This window comes from Meriones unguiculatus, chromosome 4 (genome assembly GCF_030254825.1).
Source record: "Meriones unguiculatus strain TT.TT164.6M chromosome 4, Bangor_MerUng_6.1, whole genome shotgun sequence".
In the NCBI taxonomy this organism is placed as follows: domain Eukaryota; kingdom Metazoa; phylum Chordata; class Mammalia; order Rodentia; family Muridae; genus Meriones; species Meriones unguiculatus.
In genome coordinates, this window is record NC_083352.1 from 61,937,489 (window position 1) to 61,954,255 (window position 16,767).

A 16,767-nucleotide genomic window follows, 5' to 3' on the forward strand; every position below is an offset into this window, starting at 1 on the left:
TGTCATAATAAAACCTTTTACATGTATAGTTGATATGTGCCAATAAAAACATTTTAGATGTTAAAAACCACGGCTATGCTATCACACATACCTATAACAATACATGGACCTAATGGGGTCTGCTATGGATGTTTTGGTTTATAATATATAAGCATGTTTTTGTTATAACCAAAAGTGAGGGATTTTAGTTTGTCCACACCTGTTAATTGTCTTATGCAGAGTGCAGTTTTTTTCCAGCTGAACTCCGAGGACTCTGAGGGGTACAAATATGATAGCCCAGAGGAAAAAAGTGGAGGAGTCAGAGGAGGACTGCTTGCTGCTGGTTCGACCTTCTCCTGCATTTGCTGTTTGCTGGTTACCTGGACTTCTGGAACCTGAGGATGAATATTGGTATTGCCCCCTCCAAAAAATCTTATGACCCTACCCAGCAGGAATAAATAAAGAGGGCTCTATTCCCTTTCCCTTACAATCTTCTTTTCCCCTATCTGGGGTTGTGGGGTTGAAAGGGAGATATAAGCTTTAAAGAACTCCCAAATAAAGTAGCATTTGAAAAACTAGTTCCTACAGGTGGCACCCAATGTGGGGCTCAGCATAATGGGTAACTTCATTTCTAATGTAGTAGAATCAGGTTTTGATGGGTTGGTAATGTTGTTTAAAGAAGTTGGCAAAATCTCGGCTCCTGCTGCTGAGTGGTCTCATGTCTTGCTCCTAGAGGTTTTTGTTTTGTTTTGGTTTTGGTTGTTTGTTTGTTTTTTGGTTTTGCATCATAGTCTTTATATATTACATTTTGGAAAAAGGTTGGGAGGAAAGCTGAAAACTCAGAAGGTTTACTCAATCCTCTTGTGTCAGAAAATATTGCAGAATTGGCAATGCACCTAGAGAGTTTGTGAATAAAGGCTGAAGTGCTTGGAAAGCAAAAAGTGCCAGTGAAAGGAGAAAAAAGGTTTCATACCTGGTGTTCAGAGCAGAAATTTTCCAAAGGATTAAAGAGGAAAACAAAGGCTGCACATACTTTGCTGTCAGGTGCCCAGAGCACCTGAGTGAGGCAAGAGTCCAGGAAGAGCAGGAGGCTGTACAGGGAAAATGGGTTACTACGGAGCCAAGTGCACCGCAAGAGTTGTTTGGTGCTACGCAAGCACCATCAGCTTTCCCAGTGTTTGTGCAACATACGCCTGCTACGGCTGGTGGTTAGGCTTATGATGAGAGGACATGTCCAATAGAAATGCTAGATTTAAAGCATTTTAAAGAGTCTGCTGTAAAGTATGGAATGCATTCATATTCTGTTAAGCAAATGTTAAGTAACTGGGCTACCCAAAGTAGACTTATTCCCCCAGATTGGAAGGGATTGGTGTCAGCTGTGGTAGAAGGTAGTCAACAATTACAATGGTTATCGTGGTAGAGAAATAAAGCCATGAAAACAGAACAATGGAATATAACATGGGAAATAAGTGTTGTTAAAAATCAACTGCTTGGTGAAGGACACTATGCTACTTCACGAGAACAAATCCAATCTGATGATGTAATAGATGATGTCATGTTGCAGTGTTAAGAGCATGGGATATGGTTGAAGAGCCTGGAAAAATATTCGCCTCTTTTACTAAGGTAGTACAATGCCCTGCAGAAGCCTTCACTGAATTCTTACAGAGATCAAGTTCAGATCCTCAGATTAAGCCATATCAGACCCCGAGCCAGACAAGTGTAGATACCGCTCTTGGTGTATGAAATTGCAAATATGGAATGCAAGAGAGCACTTAAATCATTAAAAGCGTGAGCAACCCCAATAGATGAATGGATAAGAGAGACAACTGATAATGGCTTTTGGGAGCATCATGCCAATATCATAAGGCAAACCATAGCTAAAAGTCTCAGAAATTGAAATGCCTGGTGCTTTAATTGCAGTGAATTTGGCCATTAAAAAAACAAAAACAAAAACAAAACAGAACAACACCTGTAAGGTGCGTTAACTCTGAGGAATGTGGTACATTTACTCATAGATGGTAACAAGCAGATTCTGGCTGAAATGGAATACAGTGGCTTCAGGGTTTCATAGCCACTGTGGCAAGGGAAAGCACTGGTCTAGGAACAGTGATTCCAAAAGGGATATACAAGGAAACCTCTTGCCACTGGGAAATGAACAGAGTGGCCTGTCAGCTCGAAGCCCTGCAACAAACAAGACAAGCAGTCTTCCGTTGGACAGCCAGAAGTTAACAGGCAGGCAGGAAAACCAGAACTAAGAATTTTGGATTTGATGCATACTACTGAAAGCAGCGAAGCTTTGGATCTGGCTACAGATAAACCTCTTACCCTATCCCCAAGAGTTGAATGTTACAAATTAACCACAGGTGTTTATGGTCCTTTGCCTTCAGGGACAGTAGGAATGATGTTGGGAAGAAGGGGATTAACTTCTCAAGGATTTATTGTGCATCCAGGTATTGTAGATGGGGATTGCAAGAAAGAAATTAAAATCATGGCATATGTAAAAAAGGAGATGCAAGTTAATGCAGGGGATAGAATCACTCAGCTGTTATTGTTTGTCTACATCAGGGGTAAAGCCGCTCCAGTAGAAAGAACAGGGGCATTTGGGTGTACTTGGAAAATGTGTGGATCCCAATTAATGGTACAAATGAATGTTGGTGAAATGTGTCAGTATTCTTTCCCAAAAGTCTTAGAATCCAAAATGGCTACATCGTAAGGTTTATACACAATTTATAGGAATTGGTAAATTATGTCAACTATACACTCCAGTAAATGTGTGGGACCAGAAAGGAAAATAGGGAAGTTAAGACCCTATGTGGATGACAATCTCATAAAAGGGATCTTTTACAACAATGGGGTATTGGTCTAAAAATTAATGTTCCTGCAATCCCAGAGACAGCAACTGATGAAATTAGGGGTGAAATGGTAAACGTTCCTAGGGAAGGTATTGCTATGTGTAATTAAGAACAATCTCAAGCTGTGCCCACTATCCAAGCACAGGAAATCACAAAGATTGAGTTTCAAAAATTATAAGAGGGGCCACTGCTAAAATACCAACAGCCTTGCTCCTAAAATGGCTATCAAATAGACCTGTGTGGCAAGAGCAGTGGCCCATAACAAAAGAAAACTTGCAGGCACTTGAACAACTGGTACAAGAGCAGCTTGAGGCTCAACATATAGAAGAGTCTACCAGCCCATGGAATTCCCCAGTGTTTGCTGCAAAAAAAGAAATCAGGAAAATTGAGGATGATAACAGACTTAAGAGCAGTCAATAGAGTAAGTCAACCAATGGATCTTTTACAACCTGGAACTCCTTTACTTTCTTTGTTACCTAGATCTTGGCCTGTAATAATTGATTTAAAGGACTGCTTTTTCACAATATCCTTGCATGAGCAGGATAGGGAAAGGTTTGCTTTTTCAGTACCTACTCTGAACAATAGTGACCCCATAAAAAAATACCATTGAAAGGAATTTGCACAGGGAACGTTAAGTAGTCAAACCATATGTCGGTATTTTGTGTGACAACAGTTAGAAACAAGTCTTAAGCAATTTTCTCAATCCATCATTTATCATTACATGAATAATATTTTGTTGGCCAATTCTAATGCAGATAGTTTAGAGAATGTTTAAAGAAATGTTTAAACATTTGAAATGTTTAAAGAAACACAAAAGGATTCTGCCATGCTGGGGGTAACAGATTGCTCCAGAAAAAATACAAAGAGGAGATTCACTTAGCTATTTGGTTTACAAAATAAGTCAACAAAATTTTTGACCACAAAAGGTACAGATCCATAGGGACCAACTGCAAACTCTTAACAATTTTCAAAAACTAACGGGAGATATTAAGAGGCCTACAGTTGGCTTAAGTACTTTTGAGTTAAGGAATTTGTTTCATACATTACCAGGAGATTCAGATTTAAACAGTCCAACATGTCCAGCAGCTGAAGCAGAGAAAGAGTTAATTCTGAACAAAGAACAAAGACTGCAAGACGCATATGTGGATCAAATTGATCCTAAACATCATTGTATTTCGGTCATTTTGCTTTCAACACATTCTCCTACTGGGCTCATTATGCAAAGGGAAGATAGTATTATGGAACTGATTTTCTTAGCACATAAACAAAGTAAAGAAATTTAAAGAACATAGAAACGATTTCTGAATTAACTATAAAAGTTAGAGTAAGACTACGTCAAATGTCAGGAACAGAACCAGCTGCAACTGTGCTGCTTCTTACTAATGTGAAGATAATGCCATTATGGGTAATCAGTGAAGACTGGCAAAGAACTTATAGTAACTATTTGGGAGAGATTAATAAAATATCCTAAAAGCAAATGTATACAGTTTGTAAAAAAAATAATTGGATTCTTCTACATATTGTAAAGGGATCACCAACTCCTGAAGCACCTACATTCTATACTGAAGCAAACAAGATAAGTCAGATAAAATAAGCAAGCTGACCAAAAGCCCATATACCTCAGTTCAAAAATCAGAATTGTATGCAATCCTTATGGTATTAATAGGTTTTCTGGAACCTCTTAATATAATTACTAACTCTCAATATGTAGAAAGAGTTGCTTTGTACAGAAACTGCTGAATTCATTCCTGATAACTTAGAATTGACATTGTTATTTATGCAATTGCAACAGACTATCAGAAGCAGAAACTATCCAGTATATATTACTCATATTCAGTCCCACACAGGCTTTCCAGGTCCATTGGCACAAGGAAATAAGGAAATTGATCAATTACTAATAGGAAGTATGTTAGAAGTCTTAAAATTTCATGAAAACCACCATGTTAACATAAAGATTTAAAGAAAAAAAATTCGCTATCACTTGGCAACAAGCCAAAAAAAATTTTTTTTAAAAAATGCCCTGTGTGTTCTCTATAGTACCAAACTCTATTACCTGTGGGAAGTAACTCTAAAGGTACAAAAGAGGAAGAAGAAGAAGAAGAAGAAGAAGAAGAAGAAGAAGAAGAAGAAGAAGAAGAAGAAGAAGAAGAAGAAGAAGAGAAGGAGGAGGAGGAGGAGGAGGAGGAGGAGGAGGAGGAAGAAGAAGAAGAAGAAGAAGAAGAAGAAGAAGAAGAAGAAGAAGAAGAAGAAGAAGAAGAAGAAGAAGAAGAAATCTGGTGGATGAATATGTTTTATTTTTCAGAATTTGGAAAACAAAGGTGCATACACCATACCATAGATAGATATTCAGGATTCTAATGGGGAACGGCTTTAAGTTCTGAAAAGGCTTTGTTGGAAATAATGGCAGTTATGGGGACACCTTCCCAAATTAAGACTGACAATGCTCCTGCATGTGTCCAGTAAGATGAAGCAATCCTTTGCATATTATAAGATAAAGCACATTACTGGTATACCACCCAGTCATACAGGACAGGCAGTTGTAGAAAGAGCCAATCATACTTTAAAAGAAATGCTTATTAAACAAAAAGAGAGAGTGTGTCAAGACCTCCAGAGACAGGCTAAATAATGCTTTGTTAACTCTAATGTTGGTGAAAAGGGAACAACAGCATCTGAGAGACACTGGGTTATAGAAAAACTGTAAAACTAAAAACTGTAGAAGTAAATCAACCGTTTACTATATGGACATGCTGACAGAAGAACGGAAACCTGCAGTAGTTTTGAGATGGGGACGTGGTTATGCTTAAGTATCTACAGGGAATGAAAAAAAATCTGCTTACCAACAAAACTTGTAAAGACTAGATTTGACCAGGAAAAACCTGTATGTCTTCACATAGCAAATTAATCTTACTGGCTACCTGGTCCTCAAGATGCAGAAACGTACCTATAATATTACCTTTAAAAGTTTGTTTATTTTTCAGAGGAAAAGACCAGATAACGATGAAGAGAAAGGAAGTTCCCCAGGTGATTCAGCCTCACAGACTGCCTCAGGTACGTTCCCTCAAGAATCTATACCCAGGTCAACTTCAAAAGATTTAGCCCAAATGATCGATACCGCAGAGACTGGACAGGAAACACACAGACTAGACAGACAGCACAGAGAATGGACAGAAGACTCCGAGACTGGACGGAAAACAGTGACTAGACAAAAATTACAGCAACTGGACAGGAAAAGATACAACTAGCTTTTCCAGCACTTGGCCAATGTCTTAATTTTTTAAGGGTGCCCAAAAAGGTGTTTTTCCCCCAGACAAAATAATAATAATAATTTTAAGAACATGATGCCCCATTCCCAAGAGGTAGGGTGAGTATTGTTGGTTGTTTGATGAGTTGTGGATTGGTCATGGCAAGGAGAAAATAAAGTAAAGCAGGGATCTCTTTCTTTTTCCCCTCTATTTTTCTTTTTCTCTTATCTTTCTCTCTTAGCTAGTATTAGGGGGGAAAAAAGGGGGGAAAGGGAATTCTTAAAAAAGGGGGTGGATATAGGATTATAGAATAAAAGGTAGATTATTAAATCTACTTCTGTCAAATATTACTTATTGGTTTAGATTATTGTATATTGATAGAAACTTAAGATTGTTTTGTTCAACTTTGCTTAATGTATTGTACGTAAGCAACTCATTTATAGTATATTGATAGAAAATTAAGGTTATTTTCATCAACTTTTGCTTGGCATACTGTACATATGCAGCTCTCTTGAAAACGCGGTGTAAAGTTCTAGTCCTGTGAGAGCTGATTACTGCAAGACTTGTTCAAGGCTAAGTAATGCAAACCTTGCATTACTGGAGATGCACGTTAGTGTTAGTCACCTATAGACAATCTTATTTGTGGTCTTGTTAGATACTAGTTTAAATTAATTACAGAAATAAACTTAATTAGTCTCTTAAGTACGTTTTCAAGGTTAACTAGGTAGTACATAGATAGAAACAAGAAATGTTGGTCAATAGATAGATCTACAGAATATCGCATTTCAAGATATTTTAATAATAAAAAGCGTTTCTGACATAGAGACAAATCTGCTCTTGGCAGCACCTCTAATCTACTTCAAAGAAGATGATGGGCATCAAAGAAAAATGTGGCAAGATAAGCCACTGAAGAAAAAAAAAAAAAAAACAAAACAAAACACTGTCTTCAACTGCTGATAGGCTCTCTGAGCAAACTGTGAACAAGCAGGACACTAGAAAATTTACTGTCTAACTTTGCAGAGACTAAGTGGTCAGTCCTTCAAAATTCCTGCTTCACAGAAAAGCCTGTCAGATATTCGGGGCCAGTGGGCTGAAGATTGGATGTCCCGATGACACAGAGAGACCTCTGGTGACTGTCCAGGCAGCCAGATGTCTCTGTCATTTCTATAGTTCTGGAAGCTGTCTGCTCTATGCTTCCTGTATACTTAGGTATCATTCTTTCTTCTAAGGTCTCTGATGAGGTTGAAGACTAGACATAGTTTTATTACAATTAAGCTTAAGACAGTGCTTTGTATCTAAAAAGATGTTTTAAAATCTAGATAGATGTCTTGGGGTTGATAAATGCAAAATATTATAAGAAAGCAATTTAGGTACAGAAATTAGGACTCACCAGGATAGGATAGATAGTGGAATACTTTTTCCAACATTGCCAAATACAAATGGACTGGACATTGTAAACATAATTCTTACCTGATAATTCTCAGAATTCTTATTATATACAGTTTATTAATGTTAGAGAAAAAGCCAATTTTTTAAACAGAAAGGGGGAAATGTTGTGGATGTTTTGGTTTGTGATATGTAAACATGTTTTTGTTATAATCCCAATTGGAGGGGTTAGTTTGTCCACACGTGTTAATTGTCTCATGTAGTGCACAGTCTTTGCCAGCTGGAATTAGGTGAATTCCGAGGACTCCGAGGGATACAAATATGCTAGCCAGAGGAAAAATGTGTGGTTGCTTGGAGGAGTCAGGGGAGGAGTGCTTGCTGCTGGTTCGTCCTGCTGCTGCATTGGCTGTTTGCTGGTTACCTGGACTTCTGGAATTTCTAAGGATGGATATTGGTATCCCCCAAAAGAATCCTACAACCCTACCCAGCAGGAGGAAGTAAACAGGGCTCCACTCCCTTTCCCTTACAACCTTCTTTTTCCCCTACCTGGGGTTGGGGGGATTGGAAGAGAGATATAAGCTTTAAGGAAACCCCAAGCAAAGTAGTGTTTGAAAAACTAGCGCCTGCAGGAGTCCTTTGTTGGTTTCTACCTGTTTAAATGGACTTTAATAATGAGTAGGATCACACTACCATTTTCATCATACCTATGCTTTTCTAAGGCTGCAGTGAGGTTTTCTTTCTTTCTTTCTTTCTTTCTTTCTTTCTTTCTTCTTCTTTTTTTTAAATTCTGGCCTTTTATTTTAACCATCTTGCCAAGGAAACTGCAACAGGAACTTATTTTAAAGATGAGTTAACTATATTCCTGTTTTCATCTTTTAAAGGCTTAACTATATTTAATCATTTGCTAAGTGAAAGAAGTCAGCTCCCTTCCTCCTAGTCCCATCCTTGTGGCGATAAACACATGTAAACTAGAGGAGTGTCTGCTTTGGAAAGTGTTATGAAATGAGTATATTAAAATATAAATTATATGTTATATATTAAATGCTCATATATAACCATTATATAATTATATGTATATAATCATAGTTATGATATAATGCACCTTATGATATGAGCGAGAGCTGATGACACACTCTCAGAAAGGACTTTAGTAAATTCCATGGGAAAGACTTGTCAGTCTTAACACACTTAAATTTACTTACTCTGTGGCCGAGTGACTCCTCCCTGCTATGCAGACGAGCGAACTGCGCCCTTATTCTTCACACTGCACATAACAAGCAGCGTTACACAGACAGCCCAAACAACCCAGGTGTCCCTTAACTTATAAACGAGTCGATAAAAATGTAGCTTTTTTCTTATAATAATGGGATGTCATAAGAATAGACTACCATAGGTGTTGTAGGTGTTATTAATATTTACTATTGGTTTATCTCCTAGTAAAGCTTGCTGTTAATCTTAAACAGCTGTATAACCAAATCACCACACAGAGACTGGGTTTGAAAGGGTTAGACTAACTTTGTAACCTGTATGTCTTCTAAAGCGTATAGTTTTGAGTTTTAGGTTCAGGTTAAGCTAAAGCCTCTTAGTACCTTTCCAGAGAATGAAAAAATTGTGACCCTATCTGTGAGGAAAGATAGAAAAAAAAATGCGAGCAAGCAATGACCTTCACTCAGCAAAAAGAAGGACCAGACCCTTGTCTTTGAGATAGTGTTTCTTAGCAATGAACCCAGACTTCTTCTGAGTAGCTTTTGACCTCCAGCCATGAGCCCGCAGCCCTAAGCTTCAAGGATGAGCTAACCACCCCCACCTTTAATCGCAGCTACATCCACACTTGGCAGGACTGGCCAAGCTTGAGCACCTAAGACTAACCAATTATCTTACTTTATAGCTTCCTCATCCAATCCTAAGTTGCCAAAACTGCAACTTCAAATTTCCCGCAATTTTTCTTTTAAAAACCTAAAGGCCTTTGTCTCTCAGTGCCACTCTTTGCTGACCAGCAGGGGTGACCATATTGTGCAATGGTTAATAAACCTCTTGCTTTTGCAACGAGTCTTGGTCTGGGGGAGTTTCTGGGAAGGGCGCGATCTTGAACTCCTGAGCTGTGAGACCCCAGGTCTTACAGGTTTTTAGTTAACCTAGAATACAATGCTGGGCAATATTTACTCCCTCCTAAACCTCCAAGCCCTCAGTTTCCTAACATGTAGATTTCCCACATTTTACTTGCTTTTTGTGAAATCTTAGGTCTAGTTCATGCTCCACATCCTCCAAGATCTCTCCTCCAGCTCTGCTCTCCTCGCTCTCTTCTCACACCTTCTCCTCCCCCTCATCTCCTGCCTTCTGGCTCCTCCCCTCCTCCCTGCTCAACATTGTGTCTAATTGCTTTATTTTGTCCTCTTTACACAAGAGTTGAGACAGGATGCTTAGAATGAGTATCACAGTACAATATCTGGATTGAAACCAGAGAGTTGGGGGGGGGGGATCAGTATTTGAATGAACAAGGGTAAGGTATATACATTAAAAAAAAAAAAAACCATTATACCAACACATAGGAATGAAGGACTGATGTAGGTGTCAGTGTGGGTGAATCTTGGAAATATTTGGCTAAGTAAAAAAAGTCAGTTAAAAAACCCTCATATATATGATCCCATGTTCATGAGATGTCTAGCACAGGCAAACCTATAGGCAGAATTGGCAGAGGCTTCTGGTTGGAAGAAGAGTGGTTGGCTAATAGCTATTGGGTATGGAGTTTCTTTTGAGGTGACTAAATTATCCATTGTAAGGCTGAGGACAATTGTATGTTGTCTTAGTTACGGTTAATATTGCTGTGGTGAAACACCATGATCAAAAGACAGTCGGGGAGGAAATGGTTTATTCGGCTTCCACACTGCTGTTCATCACCAAAGGAAGTCAAGACAGGAACTCAAAAGAAGCCAGGAACCTGGAGGCAAGAGCGGACTTAGAAGCAATGGAGGGGGGCTGCTTCCTGGCTAGCTTCCCACAGTGTGCTCACCCTGCCAGGGATGGACCCACCCACAGTGGACTGGGCCCTCCCACTTCAGCCATCAGCTGACCTACAGGCCTGCTTATTGCTCAATCTTATTGAGGTGCTTTCTCAGCTGAAGCTCCTCCTGACCAGGGTTTCTAGCTCATGTTGAGTTGATATAAAACTAGCCAGCACACACACATCCCTCTGAATATACTAAAAGCCATTTAATCATCAATTTATTATTATTATTATTATTTATTTTGAAACAGTGTTGCTAAGTTTCCCAGGCTGATCATGAAACCCTGAGTGTCCCCCAGTACTCCACTCCACAGTTGTATAGTTTAATGTCTGTTTCCATGTGTATGTGAGGGGGAAGCTGTATGTGGGTGCTCTCTATGTGCCTGCTTCCTGGAGGCCCAAGGTTGACACTGGGAATCTCCTTTGATCAGTCTCGATCTGTTCATTGGTTGAACCCAGACTTCATAAATACAGGGACTCTAGTTAGCCACGTTGCTCCAAGGAGCCCTGTCTCCACCTCCCAGCCCTGGAATTAGAGGCAGCCATCAGGCTCACCTGAATGTATATGTATGTTTCCTGGTCCACACACCTGCAGGATAAGCACTCTATCTGCTAAGCCATTTCCACAGCCACATAATTATATACTTTAGCCAGCTGACCTGTGTGTGAGAACAATCTTAATGTATAAAGCCGCTGTGTCTCATCAGTTATTTCCTACACATAAGCTTTCAGAACAATGTCTAGCCCACAATAACTGCTGCACAATGGTTGGCTTGCTGTTATTGATGTCAGAAACTTGAGAGCATTTCTCACTTGCTACATTAGAAAACATTAAATACTTCAGTGGCACACGGTAATGGCGAGGATAGCTGCTCTCAGATTCTCCTACTCTGTAGGTGGGATGTGAATTTGTGTTGTCTAATGGCTTTCCTTATCAAATGATAAATATTCATATTTTGATTCAATAATTTAAGAGAGTTTCTTACTGCTCCTTCTGTCAGGGTTTAAATTACAAAAGACCCGAAGAACCATTAATATGTGTCTGGTTAAATAAATGATGGTACAGTCATACGAGGCAACCTTTTGAGAGCATAAAAAGAAAAAACAGGGATCTCGTGCAATGAGTTTCTTTCTAAGATATATTATTAAATAAGAAAAATTGCCAGGCTTACAGTGTGCCGACGTTAGTGTAGAGAGTAATTTATGTGTGTGATGCTAGATGCTTATGCACACACATTTACATACATACATATTTATGCTTGTGCTTACATGGACTTTGTGGAAGGAAACAAAAGGAAATTAGTAGGAAATTAGCATGCTTTGTATTGCTTGGAATTTTGTTTTTAATTTTAAAAAATACTACCTTTTCTTTAGTTGAAGCAAATTATCATGCGGACTAGGCTGGTCTCAAACTCACCACCTGACCTTGAACTCCTGATCTTCCTGTATCTGCCTCCTGAGTGCTGGCATGATAGGCGTATGTCATCATACTCAGTTTCTGTGGTGCTGGAGATGAAAGCCATGACTTCCTACTTGCTGGGTAAGTGCTCTACCAACTGAGCTATCTCCACAGCGCCAATAAGCTGTTACTTTTAAAATTAAAAAAAAATAAAGTAGAAGAAAGAAAAAAAGAGAATTGGGGTTAGCAAAACTTCAAACCAAATGAGTTGGCCCTGGTCACTCTACTCAGTGGCACAGACTCAAACATTGACGAGAAGTTTCTAATGTTCCGAATGCCCTTACGTGGTACGAGAAGGGCCTTGCCAGACATCTTTCTCTTATTACTAAGAACTAACAAAAGGAACGGGAAGGCCTAATTAACAATATTAGAGCTTAACGTCCAGGAGCTGTGGGCTGTGGCGGACTGTGATGGTGGTGACCTGCATGGTGACTTGACATGAGGACACTGCAGAACCCGGAAGATCTTAAGGCTTTTGAGAGAGGACCTCCAGAGCACTCTCACGCTTGAAGCATGCCACTAGGCACTGGAAGATGCTTTTTACAGTGGGATCTGAATAGTTATTTGTGCCTGAAACTAGTTAATAGATCCCGAGACACAGAAGGTCCCTTCCGTCACATGGCTGCGGATTTATCCATTATTCACTCTGGGGATATAGTTGGCAAGTTTACTGTTTGCTGAAATACACAAGAGAATGCTGCACCATCATTTATAGCCTCTTGATGTTGACCATCATTAGCAGAATTCGATGGCAATCTGCGTTCATTGTTGCGGGACCTAACACAGTCTTTCTCCAAAGGCAAAGCTGTCAAGGATTCCCTTCGTCGTTGGATATACGAAGATGCTGTAACAGCTGCGGGAAGTGTGCGGCAGCTGCAGTTACCCAAATTGTCTTCATGATGATGTCGAGTTATCTGTGCCTTGACTTCATCCAGGTCTGCAGACGTGTTTTTGCAAATAACAAATGAATGTCTATATTCAGCAAAGACGAAAATGATTGGGGGAATTGATTACCCTACACTAGTATTTCAGAAAGATCTTGTCATCCCCACAGCTGTTTAAAACGCCCAGTGACGTGTGGCTTTCATTCCTAACTCCTCCTTCAGTTGTGTAGTAAGAACCCTAGATTCTGCGCGTCCTGTGGGAAACGTCACCAACACGCTGTAAGAAGTTATGGATGTGGAGAGGAACACGTTTTGTTAAACCAAATACGGAATTATTATGGCCATACATTTCAGTGTATGACTTCCTCAACACTAAATATTATATACAAATTAAGGTTGTGCACGTGTGTGTGCGCGCGCACACACTCATGTATGTGTGCAGACGCACTTGCACTTGCCCGGGCCTGTGGAGCAAAGAGTACCTGCAGGTCAAACTTTTACCTTCCTCTTTTGCTCTCCACCTCACTATTTTTTGAGACAGCGTCTTTCGTTGAGTCTAGGATTCAGTTTTGTCTAGAATGGCTGGCCAGCACACCCCCAGGTCGCCGTGTCTCTCACCGCTCTCTGCAGTGATGGCGTTACAGCTGTGCGCCGCCTCACCTGGCTTTTTACGCGGCCACTAGAGATCCAGACTCAGGCCCTCGGGCCCGCGCGGCATCTCACACACTAAGCCACCGCCCCCCAGCCATATTTTAAGAATTTTAAGAGCGACCTCAGGTCTTCTCAACGCACAAGTTTGATAAGCTATCACCCACCTGGAAAGTTGACACTCACTGCTTTTAGACAGCTGGAGTTCGCCCTGCAGTAGCCACGCCCCGCAGTAGGCTCCAGTCCCGTCAGCAGAGCGGGATGCCTCAGCAGAGCGGGATGCAGCCAGGAAGCGTTCTCAGTCCTCACCGTTACAGGGTGCTGCTGGAGCAGGACCATAGCCGCATGCCTGTAGGAGGCCCTGGAACTAAACTCTGGGATGGCCGTGTTTTACGGTACTGGGGCTGGCTTCTCCCTGTCTAACTACAAGAGCTGGGTCAGAGGCATAGGTCACTTCAGACAGTTGCGTTTGTGATATGGTAATGATAAAATCTCAATCATAGGGCAAAACCTCTTAAAAAAAAAAAAAAAAAACAAGGTTGCCATTTAAATGTGTTCCCCTTGCCCTTCATATGCATAAGATTTTACACTCTGAGCTGTGGCAATGAAAATCCTGTTCCTAAAGAGTCTTTAGTGGGCATTCTGCATCTGTGCCTTGCCTTATTTTCTGTAAAACTTTCAAGTAAATGTCATAGATATTAGAATCCCAGCCATAAATAACAAGCCCATGAAATTTGTAGGAAAACAGACAGAACTTGGAATCACAAAATAAGCCAGGCTCAGAAAGACAAACGCCATGTTTTATTTCATATGTGAAACCTAGCTTTAAATATACTCGTGTGCGAGTCTCTCTCTGTCTCTGTCATTTTCTCTCTCCCTCCCTCCCTCCCTCTCTCTCTCTCTCTTGTGTATGTATCATTAGTGTAGAAAGGAGATCATCAGAGGGGAGGAGGAGACTTTTAGGAAGAGGGAATGGAGGAAACGAGAGGGTAATAGACTATATGAGACATGAAAGCAGAAGGGGACACCATTTGAGGGGAGAAGAGACAGAAGAGACCAATATGAGGCAGAAAAGATGGAGGAGAACAACGGGATGGAGAAAATTTAGAGCGAATTCTAATGTCACATTGTACTAAAACTCTATAATGAAATCCTTTAATTTGTATGCTAAAGTAAACATCTAGAATAATCACATTAAAGAAGAGCTCGTTTTTGAGATGTGGTGGTATAAGCATGAAGCCAGCAGGGGGCGCCACAAGCAACTCCTTTGCTGTGTGAGGACAACCTTGGGTTTTGTGGTGGAGTCTATTATCTCTGAGCATTCATTACTTCGTGTATTCATGTTAAAACCTGGCCTTCTGTATAGACTTAAATTTCTATTTTTGTTTCATTCTTAGAAAAGGGAAGGAATCTGCTTATAAATGAACATGGCCTAGAGACAGTGTCTCTGGTGGGACATCCTTTTCAGTTCTTTTTTTTTTTGAGATGGGGTTTCTGTGCGTAGCCTTGGCTGTCCTGGACTCGTTTTGTAGACTGGCCTCGAACGCACAGTGATCTGCCTGCCTTTGCCTCCTGAGGGCTGGGATCAGAGCGTGCGCCGCCACTCCGGCTTTCTTCTGAGCTGTCTCAGAGGAAAGGCTGCAGCCTCTCCGAGCATCTGGAGTGTTCTGCCCTCCTTTCCCTCCACACAACCTTGTTAACAGTACCATTGCAACACTACGGATTGGGGTGGGGGGAGCTTCTCTTTTTAAAACTTGGCTTTTACTCTCCTTTATTCAGACAAAGCTGTGTACTGATATCCTTCCTCACATATGAGTTTGTTTCTATATATTTGCTATTATTGTTGGCTGTTCGTGCTTTAGGAAGTGGGCATTGTGTGATTATGCCCAACTCAAGAGAAAAAATCCTTCGCTGTGTCCAGATCATCTTACACCACAACTTCACAGTCTGAAGCAATCCCACGCTTTACCTCACGCAGCAAGCCCCAAGCAAACACTGTGGGGTGGGGGTGGGGGCGCTGCTGGGCTTGTGGGAAACTGGCTAAATACACTCTTTATTTGTACCTCTGACATTTTTTTAGCCACAACACTAGCTTTGCCAGAGAGACGCTCTTCTGTCTGAGCTACATTATCTGGGATTCTTCAACACAGCGCCCTGCAGGGACTAGTCAAGAGGGGATCTGCAGGCCAAAACCTCAGCCTATTGGCTGCCCAGGAAAGAGCTCCATTCTCATTCTCACTAAAGATTCCGAGCTGCTGCTTGTCTCTTTCTCACCACTTTATGGCTCACCATCGCTGCTCAGATCAATTTGAACCCCCAACCCTGCTGTCTGCAATTTTACCCTGGGTGATGGCAGGAAAGCCCTTATGAAAATTTGAGAAAACATCTTGATTTTTTTTCTTATTTAGATTTATTTAAAATGGACCTAAAACTTTTTATTTTGTTAACATGTATGAGTGTATGTTTTGCCTTCACGTATGTAAGTGTACTTTCTGGGTTCCTTGGAGGCTAGAAGCGGTCATCAGATGCCTGGCCTCTGGTTTCAGATGGTTGTGGGCCCCTACGTGGGTTTGGGGAAGAGCAACCAGTGCTTTTAACCACTAAGTCATCTCTTCAGCCTTAAAATATTTTCACATTTATGAGTTTGCATTTTTACATCTTATTTATGTTAGCCACGTTGTTCTCACATTCGATGCATTTTCTAGCTATTATCCTAGCACTGATGCTCTTTCAACCCCATCTAGACAGTCCATCATATTTCAGTTTTGGCAAGGAAAACACAGAATAAAATCTGACAAAAAAAAAAAAAAAGTCTGCTTCCCTTTCTGGCTTGCAATTAAAGTATTAAAATTGAGCACAGCAAATACATTACCTTTCTCTCCTTGGACAACCAAATTAGAGGAGGTACACCCTGTGGTTTCAGGATGTTGCTGTTTAATCTCTGGGGAGTTTCAAATTCTCCTGTCTGTAGTATGGGAATATTATTCAGCTCTGTAATGGCTAGAATCATTAAATACCCGAGGAGATAAAAATTGCCCAACGTGCAAATAGCAAGCAGTCAATCAAAACCAGGACAGGAAGACAGATGGACAGACAGCATTTCCCTACACCTAATACTTCAATATTTTGTAAGCTACACAGATTTAGGGTTTTTACTTAGAATAATTTTAACTATAGTAGATGCCAAGTGTCCTACCCTAAGAGTATTCTTTTTGTTAACATTTAAAAATGCCCAGCTTCTTTTAACTTGGCACCTTTCTTGCTCCATTACAAAGGAAAAGTCAAGTTTTGAAAAAGCCAAGCCTCAGGCTAT